This window comes from Nerophis ophidion, linkage group LG07, assembly GCF_033978795.1.
Source record: "Nerophis ophidion isolate RoL-2023_Sa linkage group LG07, RoL_Noph_v1.0, whole genome shotgun sequence".
Taxonomy (NCBI): Eukaryota; Metazoa; Chordata; class Actinopteri; order Syngnathiformes; family Syngnathidae; genus Nerophis; species Nerophis ophidion.
Genome location: NC_084617.1, coordinates 23,128,536 through 23,144,477, shown reverse-complemented (window position 1 = coordinate 23,144,477; position 15,942 = coordinate 23,128,536). Strand labels below are relative to the sequence as shown.

At 41.9% G+C, this 15,942-nt stretch overlaps 1 protein-coding gene across 7 annotated transcripts in view; it reads left to right on the top strand.

The window, feature by feature from the left end:
* LOC133556071 (RNA binding protein fox-1 homolog 3-like) overlaps positions 1-15,942 on the top strand; it is a 981,253-nt gene that overhangs the window by 319,809 nt on the left and 645,502 nt on the right. The window contains exon 1 of one of the 7 annotated variants that reach the window (XM_061905674.1): positions 11,262-11,462. The exons of the other annotated variants lie outside the window; for them this stretch is intronic. The gene's annotated coding sequence lies outside the window, so the exon portion shown is untranslated. Of the gene's footprint in view, positions 1-11,261; positions 11,463-15,942 lie in introns of those variants that run through there. 7 annotated transcript variants of the gene reach the window in all.

Sequence of the window (15,942 nt, the reverse complement as noted above, 5' to 3'; positions counted from 1 at the left end):
AGAGGAAGAGAACCATCAGGATTGTTATAGGCGGAAGGTTGAAAAGCCAGCATCTGTGATGGTATGGGGGTGTATTATTGCCCAAGGCATGGGTAACTTACACATCTGTGAAGACAAAATAATGCTGAAAGGGACATTCAGGTTTTGGAGCAACATATGTTGCCATCCAAGCAACGTTAACATGGACGCCCCTGCTTATTTCAGCAAGACATTTCCATAGCTTCATAGTAAATGAGTGCAGGAACCAGACTGGCCTGCCTGTAGTCCAGGCCTGTCTCCCATTGAAAATGTGTGGCGCAATATGAAGCCTAAAATACCACAACGGAGACCCAAAATCGTTGAACAACTTAAGCTGTACATCAAGCAAGAATGGGAAAGAATTCCACCTGAAAAGCTTCAATAATTGGTCCCAGTTCCCAAACGTTTACTGAGTGTTGTTAAAAAGAAAGGCCATGTAACACAGTGGTAAACATGCCCCTGTGTCGACTATTTTGCAATGTGTTGTTGCCATTAAATTCTAATTCACATTATTTGCAAAAAAAAAAAAAAAAAACGTTTCTCAGTTCGAACATTAAATATCTTGTCTTTGAAGTTTATTCAATTTAAATATTTGTTGAAAAGGATTTTCAAATCTTTGTGTTCTGTTTTTATTCACCATTTACACAACGTGCCAACTTCACTGGTTTTGGGTTTCGTACATATTTATATAAGATTATATTTCTCCTCTTTTGTCGAGAAGAATTGTTGTATATTCTTGGGTAGCAAATTCTACTGCCGAAGTGGATAGCGCATCCCCTGCAATTCATCACGTTTCATGTGTCAGGTAAACTGCGAGGAACGGGGCCGTATGCATCCCTTTCCCACAAATATCGGCCCCGATTAATCGATGGGTCTCCAATACAAATGTTTAAAGGGGAACATTATCACAATTTCAAAAGGGTTAAAAACAATAAAAATCAATTCCCAGTGGCTTGTTGTATTTTTTGAAGTTTTTTTCAAAATTTTACCGTTCCCGGAATATCCCTAAAAAAACCTTTAAAGTGCTTGATTTTCGCTATTTGCGATGCGACTATCCATTTCCCTGTGACCTCATACAGTGCTGCCAATGTAAACAAACAATGGCGAATACCACAGCAAGATATAGCGACATTAGCTCGGATTCAGACTCGGATTTCAGCGACTTCAGCGATTCAACAGTTTACGCATGTATTGAAACAGATGGTCGGAGTATGAAAGTATTGAAGAAGAAACTGAAGCTATTGAGCGAATAGCTATTGACGCTATTCATAGCCATAGCACGGCCGAATAGCTGCGTTAGCATCGCCGGTAAAATGTGCGGACCAAACGATCAGGACTTTCGCATCTCGTGACACTGGAGAAACTTAAATCTTTCGATTGGTAAGTGTTTTTTTCGCATTAAATGTGGGTGGAAGGAAACGTTATATAGTTGCAAATGCATCTGCAGGTTATCCATACATCTCTGTGCCATGTCTGCTTTAGCACTGCCGGTAAATAGCATGTTAGCATCAATTAGCGTAGTATGTTAGCATCGATTAGCTGGCAGTCAACATCAACAAAACTCACCTTTGTGAATTCGTTGACTTTATCGTTGCAAATGCATCTGCAGGTTATCCATACATCTCTGTTCCATGTCCGCTTTAGCACCGCCGGTAAAGAGCATGTTTGCGTCAATTAGCGTAGCATGTTAGCATCGATTAGCTGGCAGTCACGCCGTGACCAAATATGTCTGATTAACACGTAAGTCAACATCAACAAAACTCACCTTTGTGATTTTGTTGACTTTATCGTTGCAAATGCCTCTGCAGGTTATCCATACATCTCTGTGCCATGTCTGTCATCGCCGGTAAAATGTGCAGACACTCCCGCACATTCAATGGGGGTCTGGCGGCAGACACTTTTGCATCTTCGGGCCAGTGGTGCAACTTGAATCCCTCCCTGTTAGTGTTGTTACACCCTCCGACAACACACCGACGAGGCATGATGTCTCCAAAGTTCCAAAAAATAGTCGAAAAAACGGAAAATAACAGAGCTGATACTCAATGTTTGCAGTGTGTTGAAAATGAAAATGGCGGCTGTATTACCTCAGAGACATCACGTTTTGACGTCATCGCAAAAAGAGCGATAAACAGAAAGGCGTTTAACTCGCCAAAATTCACCCATTTAGAGTTCGGAAATCGGTTAAAAAAATATATGTTTTTTTTTCTGCACTATCAAGATATATATTGACGCTTACATAGGTCTGGTGATAATGTTCCCCTTTAAAGATTCCATTTCTCCTCTTTTGTTGGGTGGCAGGCTGTAGTTTGTGCATCATTTGAGCGCTTTGCAAATATCCCACATTTTGACAGGGACATGAACGCTGCGAGGAATGTTGTCAGACAGGAAGCAAGGACAAAGCGGGCGTCTGGAAGGCTTAATGGCCGCTTTGATGGCTTCACGGGGCCAAAGTGAAGCAGGTGCGGGCAAGTACGCCGATGGAAGCGGGCGCAGGAGGCATTAAAGGCGGAATGATCTATAAATAAGCAAGACGTCCACCGGCTGACTGTGTACACTTTATAGCTTCTGCTGCCTTGTCTCTCTGCCCTCGCCGTCCGCGAGGACGCGTCATATAGTCCGCGCCAGATAAACCGCGAGCGGGGAGATTTAGATGATGTTGCGGCGACGTGAGCGCGGCTGTTTTGCCGCAGATAATCCGCACAAAGCAATCCTTCAGGCGCCGCCCGCGTGTCGGCGGTCCTTCCCCCGCCGCCCGCGCCTCCGCTCGCAGTTTGTCACGCCAGGCGTGGGCTTTAATTAGACCGGCGGATTGAAGGGCCGCGAGACCGCCGTCCGAAAGCGGGTCCTCCCAGGACCCCCGCGCTCTGCGTGGTTAAGATAATAGGGGCCGGCTCAGAAGATGTTAATTGAGGGGAGATAAAGCGCGGCGGCTGGCAACCAGGGGCGGTCTGCCCTGATTAGAGGTCGAGGTGTTTCGGCTTCCTGCGCCGCGTCACGATAAATCCGCCGCGAGGAGACAGAAAGTACCGGGCGTCAATCACAACAGTCGGAGATGAAACACAACAAAGTTTTTGTTTTTCGGTGCAAACGAGTGAAAGTCACTTCAGCGGTCTGATACTGTAACGTCACGATGTAAGAAGAAGTCACAGCTGAGGGTGGTCCACTGACTTCTGAGGCTGGGACACAACCAGGTCCAGGATTTCATCAGGACCACCTGTGTCAGTCTTGACCAGGGGTGTCAAACTCATTTTAGAACGGGGGCCACACGGAGCAAAATCTACTCTTAAGTGGGCTGAACTGGTAATATCACTGCACGATAATTTAAAAATAAAGAGAAGTTCAGATAATTTTTTTTGTTTAAAAATAGAATACGCATATTCTGAATTTGTACGAATCATAATGTTGTGTCAAATCGTGGACTATGGCGTGGTTTGTTTTCCCGGAATGCAAAGAAGGGTGACGGGACATGGCATGAAGGTAAAGACATGTTTTAATTTATCTATAAAAAAAAAAGTGCAAACTAAAGGCGCGCACAAGGCGGAGAACAAACTTGGCTAAAAAACAAAAACTACCACAAAGGCAAAACTATGGATACAAAACAAAAGACTCGCTAAACGTGACATGAATAAACACAACTTACTTGGAAGGAAATGAGCAGAGCGATACATAACCAGAGCGAACAGAGCATGGAGCAACAATAATGACGCAGGCAAACTGCCTGGCAACTACAAGCTTAAATCAATCAATCAATCAATGTTTACTTATATAGCCCTAAATCACTAGTGTCTCAAAGGGCTGCACAAACCACTACGGCATCCTCGGTAGGCCCACATAAGGGCAAGGAAAACTCACACCCAGTGGGACATTGGTGACAATAATGACCCAGTGGGACGTCGGTGACAATGATGACTATGAGAACCTTAGAGAGGAGGAAAGCAATGGATGTCGAGCGGATCTAACATGATACTGTGAAAGTTCAATCCACAATGGATACAACACAGTCGCGAGAGTCCAGTCCAAAGAGGATCCAAGACACAGCAGCGAGAGTCCCGTTCACAGCGGAGCCAGCAGGAAACCATCCCAAGCGTAGGCGGACCAGCAGCGCAGAGATGTCCCCAGCCGATACACAGGCGAGCAGTACATGGCCACCGGATCGGACCGGACCCCCTCCACACGGGAGAGTGGGACATAGAAGAAAAAGAAAAGAAACGGCAGATCAACTGGTCTAAAAAGGGAGTCTATTTAAAGGCTAGAGTATACAAATGAGTTTTAAGGTGAGACTTAAATGCTTCTACTGAGGTGGCATCGCGAACTGTTACCGGGAGGGTATTCCAGAGTACTGGAGCCCGAATGGAAAATGCTCTATAGCCCGCAGACTTTTTTTGGGCTTTGGGAATCACTAATAAGCCGGAGTCCTTTGAACGCAGATTTCTTGCCGGGACATATGGTACAATACAATCAGCAAGATAAGATGGAGCTAGACCGTGTAGTATTTTATACGTAAGTAGTAAAACCTTAAAGTCACATCTTAAGTGCACAGGAAGCCAGTGCAGGTGAGCCAGTACAGGCGTAATGTGATCAAACTTTCTTGTTCTTTTCAAAAGTCTAGCAGCCGCATTTTGTACCAACTGTAATCTTTTAATGCTAGACATGGGGAGACCCGAAAATAATACGTTACAGTAGTCGAGGCGAGACGTAACAAACGCATGGATAATGATCTCAGCGTCTTTAGTGGACAGAATGGAGCGAATTTTAGCGATGTTACGGAGATGAAAGAAGGCCGTTTTAGTAACGCTTTTAATGTGTGCCTCAAAGGAGAGAGTTGGGTCGAAGATAATACCCAGATTCTTTACCGTGTCGCCTTGTTTAATTGTTTGGTTGTCAAATGTTAGAGTTGTATTATTAAATAGAGTTCGGTGTATAGCAGGACCGATAATCAGCATTTCCGTTTTTTTGGCGTTGAGTTGCAAAAAGTTAGCGGACATCCATTGTTTAATTTCATTAAGACACGCCTCCAGCTGACTACAATCCGGCGTGTTGGTCAGCTTTAGGGGCATGTAGAGTTGGGTGTCATCAGCATAACAGTGAAAGCTAACACCGTATTTGCGTATGATGTCACCTAGCGGCAGCATGTAGATGCTGAAGAGTGCAGATAATAAATATAATAAATAATAAATAATAGTGACATAATTAACACAGGTGCGTGAGTCCAAATGAGTACAGGTGAACTAATCGGTCGTCATAGTGACGAAACAATGGAGCGTAAATAGGAAGTAAATAGAGTCTTAATCCAACAGAACTTAACTAAACAAAATGTGACCACAGAACATGACATGTTGTTCTTGGGTTTTTTACACTCACATCTTGCGTTTTACGGTATTATATCTTTGTCGTTATTTATATTTTCTAAATAAATGATGTGATAATGTTCATAAGTCAACTATGGCGTGGTTTGATTTCCCGGAATGCAAAGGAAGGTGACGGGACATGACGTGACATATTTTAATTTATCTATATAGAAAAGTGCAAACTAAAGGCGTGCACAAGGTGGAGAACAAACTTCACTAAAAAACAAAAACTACCCCAAAGGCAAAACTATGGATACGAAACAAAAGACTCGCTAAACGTGACATGAATAAACAAAACTTACTTGGAAGGAAATGAGCAGAGCGATACATAACCAGAGTGAACAGAGCATGGAGCAACAACACTGACGCCAGGCCGACTGCCTGGCAACTACAAGCTTAAATAATAGAGACATGATTAACACAGCTGCGTGAGTCCTAAACAAATCAGGTGCGTGAGTCCACAGGAGTACAGGTGAACTAATCGGTCGTCATAGTGACAAAACAATGGAGCGTAAACGGGAATTAAAAAGAGTCTTAAACCAACAGAACTTAACTAAACAAAACTTGACCACAGAACATGACATGTTGTTGTTGTTGTTGTTTTTTACACTCACATGTTGCGTTTAATAGTATTCTATCTTTGTCGTTATTTGTATTTTCTAAATAAATTATGTGATAATGTTCATAAGTCAACTTTTTGGTGTTCATTTCAAATCTATCGAGACAAAACAAAAAGCAATAAGCGTCACAATCGTTCGCCAAAAAAGACGGTTAAAAAATAAATAGTTGGCAACAGAGCAGAAAACAAGTGAAAATAATGTTTTGGGAACTCACATGAGAGTTCCACTACTCAGTCTTTGGGTGCTCGCCCACAGAAGAGAGACAAATTATTAGTTTTCTTCTTTCCTCTTCTTTTATGCACAATAATTTGGTTCAGAAAATGTTGACTTTGATTGCACAAACTCCTTGAAAATGCCACAAACGCGCCAGTGCCGAGACCGACTAGAGCGGAGGCCATGTTTACTTATGTAAACACTGCAGTGTTTAAGTAAACACTGCAGTGCGCGGTCAGATTGCATTCACATTGGAAATTACATTTTGTTCTGTAACGTAAACGGCCACTGCAAAGATCGGATTTGACACAAAATTCCAAATTGGAAATCTGTGTCTCTTCAGTCTTAGGGCTTTCAGGGTCAGGAAAGATCTCTAAAGCAGGGCTGTCAATCTCATTTTAGATCGGTGGCTACATGGAGAGAAATCTACTCCCAAATGGTAAAATCACTGCACGATAACTTAAATAAAGACACCTTCAGATTGTTTTCTTTGTTTAAAAATAGAACAAGCGCATTCTCAAAATGTACAAATCATAACGTTATTGTTTTTTTTTTTACACATACAGGTTGCGTTTAATGGTATTCTCTCTTTATTTGTTGTTATTTATACTTTCTGAATCAATGATGTGATAATGTTCATCACTCAACTCATTGGTGTTAATTTTCAATCCATCAAGATAAATAAAAAAGCGTTAAGTGTTATATTCATTCGCCAAAAAAGATGGTTAAGAAAAAAATAGTTGACAACAGCAGAAAACAAGTGTAAAATCATGTTTTGGGGACTCGCATGAATATTCTACGAGTCTGTCTTTGGCTGCTCTCCCACAGAAGAGAGACAAAACACTAGTCCTTTTCTTTCCTAATCTTTTACGTGCAATAATTTGGTTCAGAAAATGTTGACTTTGATTGCACATACTCCTTGAAAATGCCACAAATGCAGCAGTGCCGAAACTGACTAGAGCTGAGGCTATCTTTACTTCCGGTCAGATTGCATTCACATTGGAAATCGCTTATTGTTCTGTAACATGAACGGCCACTGAAAAGATGGGATTCGACAAAAAATTCCAAATTGGAAATTCGACCCTGAAGTGTGAACGTAGACTTAAATTTCCCAACTTCCTGCGTACCGTGCCTCTCCAGTCTTACGACTTTGAGGGTCAAGAAACATGTCTTGGTGTCCAACTCATTTTAGATCGGGGGCCAAATTGAATCCCAAGCGGGCGGGCCTGGTAAAATCACGGCATGATAACTTAAAAATAAAGACTTAAGATTGTTTTCTTTGTTTAAAAGTAGAACAAGCACATTCTGAAAATGTACAAATCATTATCTATCCATCCATCCATTTTCTACCGCTTATTCCCTTTTGGGGTTGCGGGAGGCGCTGGCATCTATCTCAGCTACAATCGGGCAGAAGGCGGTGTACACCCTGGACAAGTCGCCACCTCATCGCAGTACAAATCATTATGTTGTTATTTTATTTTTACACTTACATGTTTTGGTTAATAGTATTCTCTCTTTATTTGTCGTTATTTATACTTTCTGAATAAATAATGTGATAATGTTCATCAGTCAACTCATTGGTGTTCATTTTCAATCCATCAAGATCAAAAAATTATATCAAAATCAAATTACAGTATGTTATTTATGTAGTTTGAGCATTTCCCTCAACTGACATATGTATCATCATCTGCAGGGATACAAAGAATTGCTATTACGACATCTGGTGGACAAATTTAGAACAGTGTTTTTTTTTTTTTTTGCATTCAAAAATTGCAGGTTAATTTTTATACGAGCAAACTCATCCTGCGGGCCGGATAAAACCGGTTCGCACGCCTGATCCGGCCCTCAGGCCGTACGTTTGACACTCCTGGTCTTGACCTTGGTCCCTGCAGCTGCCAAGACTAAGCTGTGTCTCAAATGGTAGACTTGAGTACACTTTAATAAGTACACTTACAGACTGAGTGTGTACAGTGGAGTGCTGTACCTAACCTATCAGTGTTGTTGTAGACTTACTGTAAATCACGATCGTAATTTCAATCTTATTCTTCTTCTTCTTCTGTTTTTATTACTTCACCATTACTGGTTTCTATTTCGTTCTACATAATCAACATGGTGATTAATCAGCGTGGCAATTAATTGTCCATCACTGCACACTCACCATGTTCCACGTGTTGAGCAAAACATCCAGCTACTGACAGTGCACTAACTGTTTTGCTCATTTGCCATACTTCTCAGTCCAAGTACACTTACTATCTTTAAATGACTAAGTGTAAGTGCACATACGTAACACACTTATGCACTCAAAAGACAAAGTGTAAGTACATGCGAGTGTAACACATTTATGCACTTAAAGACTAAGTGTAAGTACACAAGTGTGACGCACTTCTGAACTTAAATACTAAGTGTAAGTACACAAGTGTAACACACTAATGAACTTAAAGACTTAGTGGAAGTACACAAATGTAACACACTTATACACTTAAAGACTAAGTAAGTATGCGAGTGTAGCATATAAAGACGGAGTATAAGTGTCCAAGGGTAACACACTTGCGCTTTAAGACTAAGTGCAAGTATGCAAGTGTACCTTAAGACTAAGTGTAAGTATGCAAGTGTATCACACCTTTGCACTTGAAGACTAAGTGTGAGTACACAAGTGTAATACACTTATGCACTTGACAACTAAGTGTAAGTGCACAAATGTAACACACTTACACACTTAAAGAATAAGTATACGAGTGTGACATTTAAGACTGAGTATAAGTGTCCAAGTGTAACACACTGGCACACTAAGACTAAGTGTAAGTATCCAAGTGTACTTAAAGACTAAGTATAAATATGCAAGTGTAACACACCTTACAACTTACAGAGTATAAGTGTTCAAGTGTAACACATTTGCGCACTAAGACTAAGTGTAATTATGCAATACGTGTAAATATGCAAGTGTATCACACCTTTCCACTTAAAGACTAAGTGTAACCACACAAGCTTACACACTCGAAGACTAAGTACAAGTCTGCGAGTGTAACACACTTCTGCACTTCATAACACACCAATGAACTTAAAGACTAAGTGGAAGTACAAAATGTAACACACTTATAAACTTAAAGACTAAGTAAGTATGCGAGTGCGGCATTTAAAGACGTAGTATAAGTGTCCAAATGTAACACACTTGCGCACTAAGACTAAGTGTAAGTATGCAAGTGTACTTAAAGACTAAGTGCAAATATGCAAGTGTATCACACCTTTCCACTTACAGACGAAGTGTAAGTACACAAGTGTAACACACTTATGCACTTGAAGACTAAGGGTAAGTACACAACTGTAACTCACTTGAAGACTAAGTGTAAGTACACACATTTAACACACTTATGCACTTAAAGATTAAGTGTACAAGTATGATGCACTTAAGCACTCGAAGACTAAGTACAAGTATGCGAATGTAACACACTTCTGCACTTAAAGACAAAATGTACATATGCCAAGTGTAACAGTTTTGCACTTAAATACTAAGTGTGATTATTTAAATGTAACACACTTATGCACTTAAAGACTAAGTGTAAGTATGTAAGGGTAACGCACTATTGCACTTGAGGACTAAGATAAAGTATGTGAGTGTAACACACCTATTCGCTCAAAAGACTAAGTGTTACTATGCAAGTGTAACACACTCATGCACTTAAAGACAAAGTCTAAGTATGTTAAAGTAACACATGTATGCACTCAAAAGACTATGTGTAAGTATGGGAGTGTAATACACTTCAGCACTTGAATACAAAGTGTGAGTATGTTAAATGTAGCACACATATGCACTTACAGACTAAGTGTAAGTACGTAAGTGTAACACACTAATGCATGAAGTATGCGAGTGTAACACACGTATGCGCTAAAATTCTAAGTGTAAATATGCAAGTGTATCACACATTTGCACTTAAAGTAAAGACTAAGTGTAAGTATGTGAAAGTAACACACTTATGTACTCAAAAGATTAAGTGTAAGTATGCGAGTGTAACACACTTCTGCACTTAAATACTAAGTGTAAGTACGTGAGTGTAACACACTAATGCACCTCAAGACTACAATAGAGTATGCAAGTGTAAAAGACTGTGTAAGTATTCAAATGTAACACACTCATGCACTTAAAGACTAAGTCTAAGTATGTGAAAGTAACACACTTATGTACTCAAAAGACTAAGTGTAAGTATGCAAGTGTAACCCACTCATGCACTCAAAAGACTAAGTCTAAGTATTCAAGTGTAACACACTTATGCACTTAAAGACTAAGTGTATGTATGCGGGTGTAACACACTTATGCGCTCAAAAGACAAAGTCCAAGTATGCAAGTGCACCGATTGAGATGCAGCCTCGATATTCTTTGCTGCTTTGAACTTCACCAGAGCAGAACACTGCCTCCTAGTGGTGTTTGTTGGTTTTGGAGTCGCTGCTCCAGGTCTGGCCAGGTAAAGGTAGACTCAGGAGCTTCATTACCTGACGAGTATGTGTCTGGGCCTCAGCGAGGGAGGCAGGGGAGGGGCAGGGTATCACGGAGGGCGAGCCCGAGGGGAGCGTGAAGACGAGTGGAGGACGAAGAACAGCAACCAAAAAAGAAAAAAAAAAAGGAGGAGTAGCAGCAGCTTGTGTAATTGCTTCAATGCTTGTGGGATTACTTTCATTCAATTTAAACCTTCACTTTCTCCGCGCGGGGGGCAGGGTAGAGTTGTGTGGGGGCGGAGTCAGGACGGGTGGCGTGGGCAGACGGGAGCTCCGATGGTGAACCCCCCCCCCCCACACACACACACACACACACACAAAGTGATGAGGCAAAGCCCCCCCGCAGTGTTGTTGTGTGTCATCAGTGTGAACCTACCACACTAATTGTGTGTCAGAGACGCTGAACATGACTTGCATAGATAGGTGTGTGTGTGTGTGTGTGTGTGTGTGTGTGTGTGTGTGTGTGTGTGTGTGTGTGTGTGTGTCATATTAGCACCCCCTCCTCCCTTCATGAGCACACTCACACATTCCTGGAGGATTCCTTCATTTCTTTATTTGTGCTGCTGTGCTTCGGATGCTGCGCTCCCTCCTCCTCCTCCTCCTCCTCCTCCTTGTCTCCTCCTCTTCCTCTCTTCACCGCTCTAGTTTCCTTTTCTTTTCTCTTTTTTTGTTGTTTTTTTCTTCTTTTTTTTTTGTGTGCTCCCCACTTCAAACCGCTGAGCAGGTTCTGCGTGACAGAGGCTCCGGCGCCACGCTCTTTCACCGCTCCGACACTGTGAGTATTCTCATGCTAATTTGTCTTCTGCGGCATCACATCCCCCCCCTTTCCCTCCTCCTCCTCCTTCCCCTCCGCCCCCTTTTTCCCGAAAAAACTAAACAAAAACATAAAATCCTCGCCTTCTTTAAGTCTTCATCCGCTGCGCCAAACGCAGCGTCGGCATGGGAAAGGAAGTGGAGACAAAAAGGAATGCACAGGAAGAGCGGTGAGGGGGGGATGCTGATGCTGATGCTGATGCTGATGCTGAGAGACCCCCGTCCTGGTGGGAAGAAAGGGGCGGGGCTTGAGATACTTTTGTGAGGATGAGAGCTTCTCCTCTACTTCTTCTTCTACTGCTTGGGTTGACAAGCTGCTTCCTGATCGGAGGTGTCCCCCCCCCCCCCCCCCCAACGCCCACCAAACTTCCGATGCATCCTCCGCTGTCCTCATTTGCATATGCTGTCACTCTTCTTCTCTTTGTTGTCATGTCATCACTTCCTGTCCAGATGGGAGGTCAGTCCCACATGGACGTTGGTTGCCAAGATTTCCTCTCATGTGTGTGTGTGTGTCGTTTTGTAGTTTTAATGAGAGCATGTTGTAGCTGCGCGCGCATGTGTGTGCGTGTGTGTGTGTGTGTGTGTGTATGTGTGTGTTATATTTCTACCCTTCTTGAGACATCAACATGGAAAAGTATCTTCCATATGAGTAGGTGTGAAGAAGTTAGGACATAAATCATGGTCCCAATACGGAAAACCATCGCATCTAATAGAAAGCCAAATACTAGAGACCGTGAACATTGCTCCAAAGTCAGGATTTTTTTGCTGATTGAATGTGCATGCAAAAGTAAACGTTTACAGGTGCAAAGGCAGCAAAATAGGATAAAACAAGACGACAGCTAAAGAAGGACTTCTCCATTCATCTTCGAAAAAACACGTTAGGTGAATAGCTGATTGTACGGCTTTTGGTGCTGACGTAAGACAACCAGCGTCCCATATGTGACTATAGTGGTCATTAACAGTTTGCTTCTACAGCTTTGTTGTCCAAAGTGTGGCACAGGGCCCTTCTGTGGTCCATGACTCATTTGACATCGGCCTTAAGCACATTACACAAAAATAGAGTTCTCATTTGCACCCCTGGTGGTGAAATCTATCAAAATTAGGGTGGTCCCAAAAAGGAGGGATTTTTCAAATTGACTGTGTGTCGGTTTTAAAATTGCTCCCCCTCTGGTCAACATATGAAATAACAAGTGAGTGTAGACATTTGAGGTGTTCCCCCTCCGGCCAAAATGTATTAAAAAATAAATACATATATATGTATATAGAGATATACTGAAATAACTTGAAGTAAATAATAAAGATTAAAAACAAATTATTAACAAAAAATAACTTGAAGCTTACTTTTTTATATTTGCATAGTATGTATATATTATTAATGTTGTAAATACACATCTTTATACATCTAGAAAGGCTGGTGCTGAAGAGGTAGGCATTTTTCTCAGGTCTCAAGAAGGTAACACATACTAGAAAGTGTGTGTGTGTGTGTGTGTGTGTGTGTGTGTGTGTGTGTGTGTGTGTGTGTGTGTGTGTGTGTGTGTGTGCAGTAGCATCATGTGGTCAAACTCAGCAGTGACAGTCAGAACAGGTCATCTCGGGCTCACATGTCCACCCCATCAAAGGGCCGTGTTTAGCCTGCCCACGACATGTGTGTGTAACTGTGTATGTGTGTGACAGTGTATGTGTGTGTGTGTGGGCTGAGATGGATCAGCGCCCTCACTTACACACACACACAGGGGTGTCAGCAGGGGTGGACACGGCCCTGGCTGTGCTGATATGTCACCGTGACTGTAACCTCTCCCGCCCTCGTTGCTCCCGAGTCGCCAAAACATGAATCCACACACACACACACACACACACACACACATACCCATTCACGCACGCATGCACACACACGTCAAATAAACTAGAGCGATGCAAGCCCAACAATTTCACATCAAAGCGTATTTTGTAGGATGATTGCTTCAGGAATGTTTTCTCCATCGTCTCAACTTGACACTTAATAAAATAAAGCGCATCGTATTTCTCGGACTACAGAGCACACCGGGAGGTTAGCCACACCCTCTACATTTTGGTAGAAAAAAAAATGTCTTCCGTAAATAAGTTGCAGATATAAACGTTCTGAAATGAGGTATTTACACACATTTTTATTTACATTCCGTTATTGTTTCCAATCGGTGGCTGTAACATGGCAGTAAAAGGGCTGATCAAACAAAACAGAAGTAATCGCCATGGACCCACTAGCTGCGCATGCTATCTCTCCCATCAGATAAACAGACTCAATAACACTACTGTGACTTTTTGGTGAATTTACTGAGGAATTTGTGAAACTGAAACAATACAAAAAGAATGCCATTGTGACTTGATAATACTAACACTCGTAAACGTGTTAGCATATTAGCTAATGCTAGCAACGCTTTCTTGCATTACCATAGCGTAGACATATGCATGAAAACACGCAATGTTTGGACGCACAATAACTGAGATGTTGTATCAAAACTGGAAATATTGAAAGTGGTACTTTTTTATCGTACTGTCAATTTAATTTTCACTTTTCTATTGTGGTTTAGAACGCCGCAGCATTTCACAATGAGTAATTGCATGTTTTGCAGTACTCAAGTCAAACAGCAGGGGCAGCAGTGTGTAGCCTGTCTAAAAAGGGAAACAAACATCTTAACAAAAGAGAACACGGCGCTATGAAGTGAGTTGTTTTGTATACAAGCTTGGAAATAAAACAAGCATGTTAGCATGCATAATTAGCATGCTAACTTGCAGGTGGTGGACAGGGAAGAGAGGGGAGTGAGAGGAAACTCTTTGTGTCAAAGGTGAAAACGCATTTTCCCACTGTATTCTTCCCCCCCCCCCGCCTGCAAAATGTCATCCCCCACATGCAATGCTCAATCCGGCACATACTCGGCTTTACATAAATTGATTTATCCCACACATAGAATACTCTAAAACGGTAAATAGTCTGTATTTATAGTCCGCAAAATACAGTAAATAGAAGGAGGCAACATCACACAGAAAACAACAAAATTAAACACTGTTACTACTACTTCTCTGAGAAAATAATACACTACAAAACAATGATTGAAGTGAGACGCTTGCAATTCTAAAATAGCCTGTTTGTGGACCCCGTAAATACCCCGTAAATGGTCTGTATTTATAGTCCGGTAAATAGAACGAGGCAACATTACACAGCAAACAACAAACATAAACACTATTACTACTATTACTTTGAGAAAATAATGATTAATGATTGAAATGAGACGCTTTCCATGCTAAAATACCCCGTGTGTGGACCCAGTAAATACCCCGTTATTTGTCCCCAATTATAGTCCGGAAAATACAGTAAATACAAGGAGGCAACATCACACAGCAAACAACAAACATAAACACTATTAGTACTACTACTTGTTGTGATCTGGCTTCCGGATCACACATCTAGTATGTTTAGTCCCCTTTTGTATTTTCCTATTATGTTTTGGACTCTGCCGATCCCTTTGCTAGCGCACTTCCTTGTTTACATTCATCACCATGACAACTTAATTTGCTCCTCCTGCACGCTCCGTCCACACACCGGTTTGTTATTACGTTCTCTGTATTTAAGCCCACCTGTTACCTTAGTTCAACCTGGCTGTTTCGTTTTCTCACGCAACAAGTTACGATTTGTTATTCCTCATTGTTTCACTCTGCTAAGTTTTAGCTTAGCTTTCCGCGCGCTCGGCTCGCGCAGCTAACGGACTTTAGAACCCTACCCTTGTTACAAATAGCATTTAGCTTTCCGTGCGGTGGCACGCCTTTTCTTTTCCTTTGTCAAGTGTTTTGTTGTGTTTTATTATTAAATCTGGTTCCTACCTCCACTCCTGCTTGCTCCCGTCTTTGGCATCTTGGGGCCGACACCTCCGCGCATCGCAATGCGCCCACCAAGACGTAACAACTACTATGAGAAAATAATGAACAACAAATCAGTGATTGAAGTGAGACGCTTGCAATATTAAAATACCCCGTTTGTGGACCCCGTAAAAACCCCGTAAATGGTCTGTATTTATAGTCCGGAAAATACAGTAAATAGAACGAGGCAACATCACACAGCAGACAACAAACATAAACACTATTACTCCTACTACTTTGAGAAAATAATGAACAACAAATCAGTGATTGAAGTGAGACGCTTACAATCCTAAAATACCCTGTTAGTGGACAAGGAAACTATAGCCATGGAAGCACATTAAATCCCTTCATTAATAAGCGCCAACACAATCCAGTGAAAATATTCAACAGAGCTGCTGTTGTTGTTGGCAAACTCCGAGTCTGAGCTCACAAACACAGCTGAGCTCATGCTGTTCGGTCTGGGCGCAGACATCAGGCGTCGCTTAGCAACAGGCCCTGCCTTTTAAAGGCATGCACACACTCTGGTTTCATGAAACATTCTAACTTCAAAT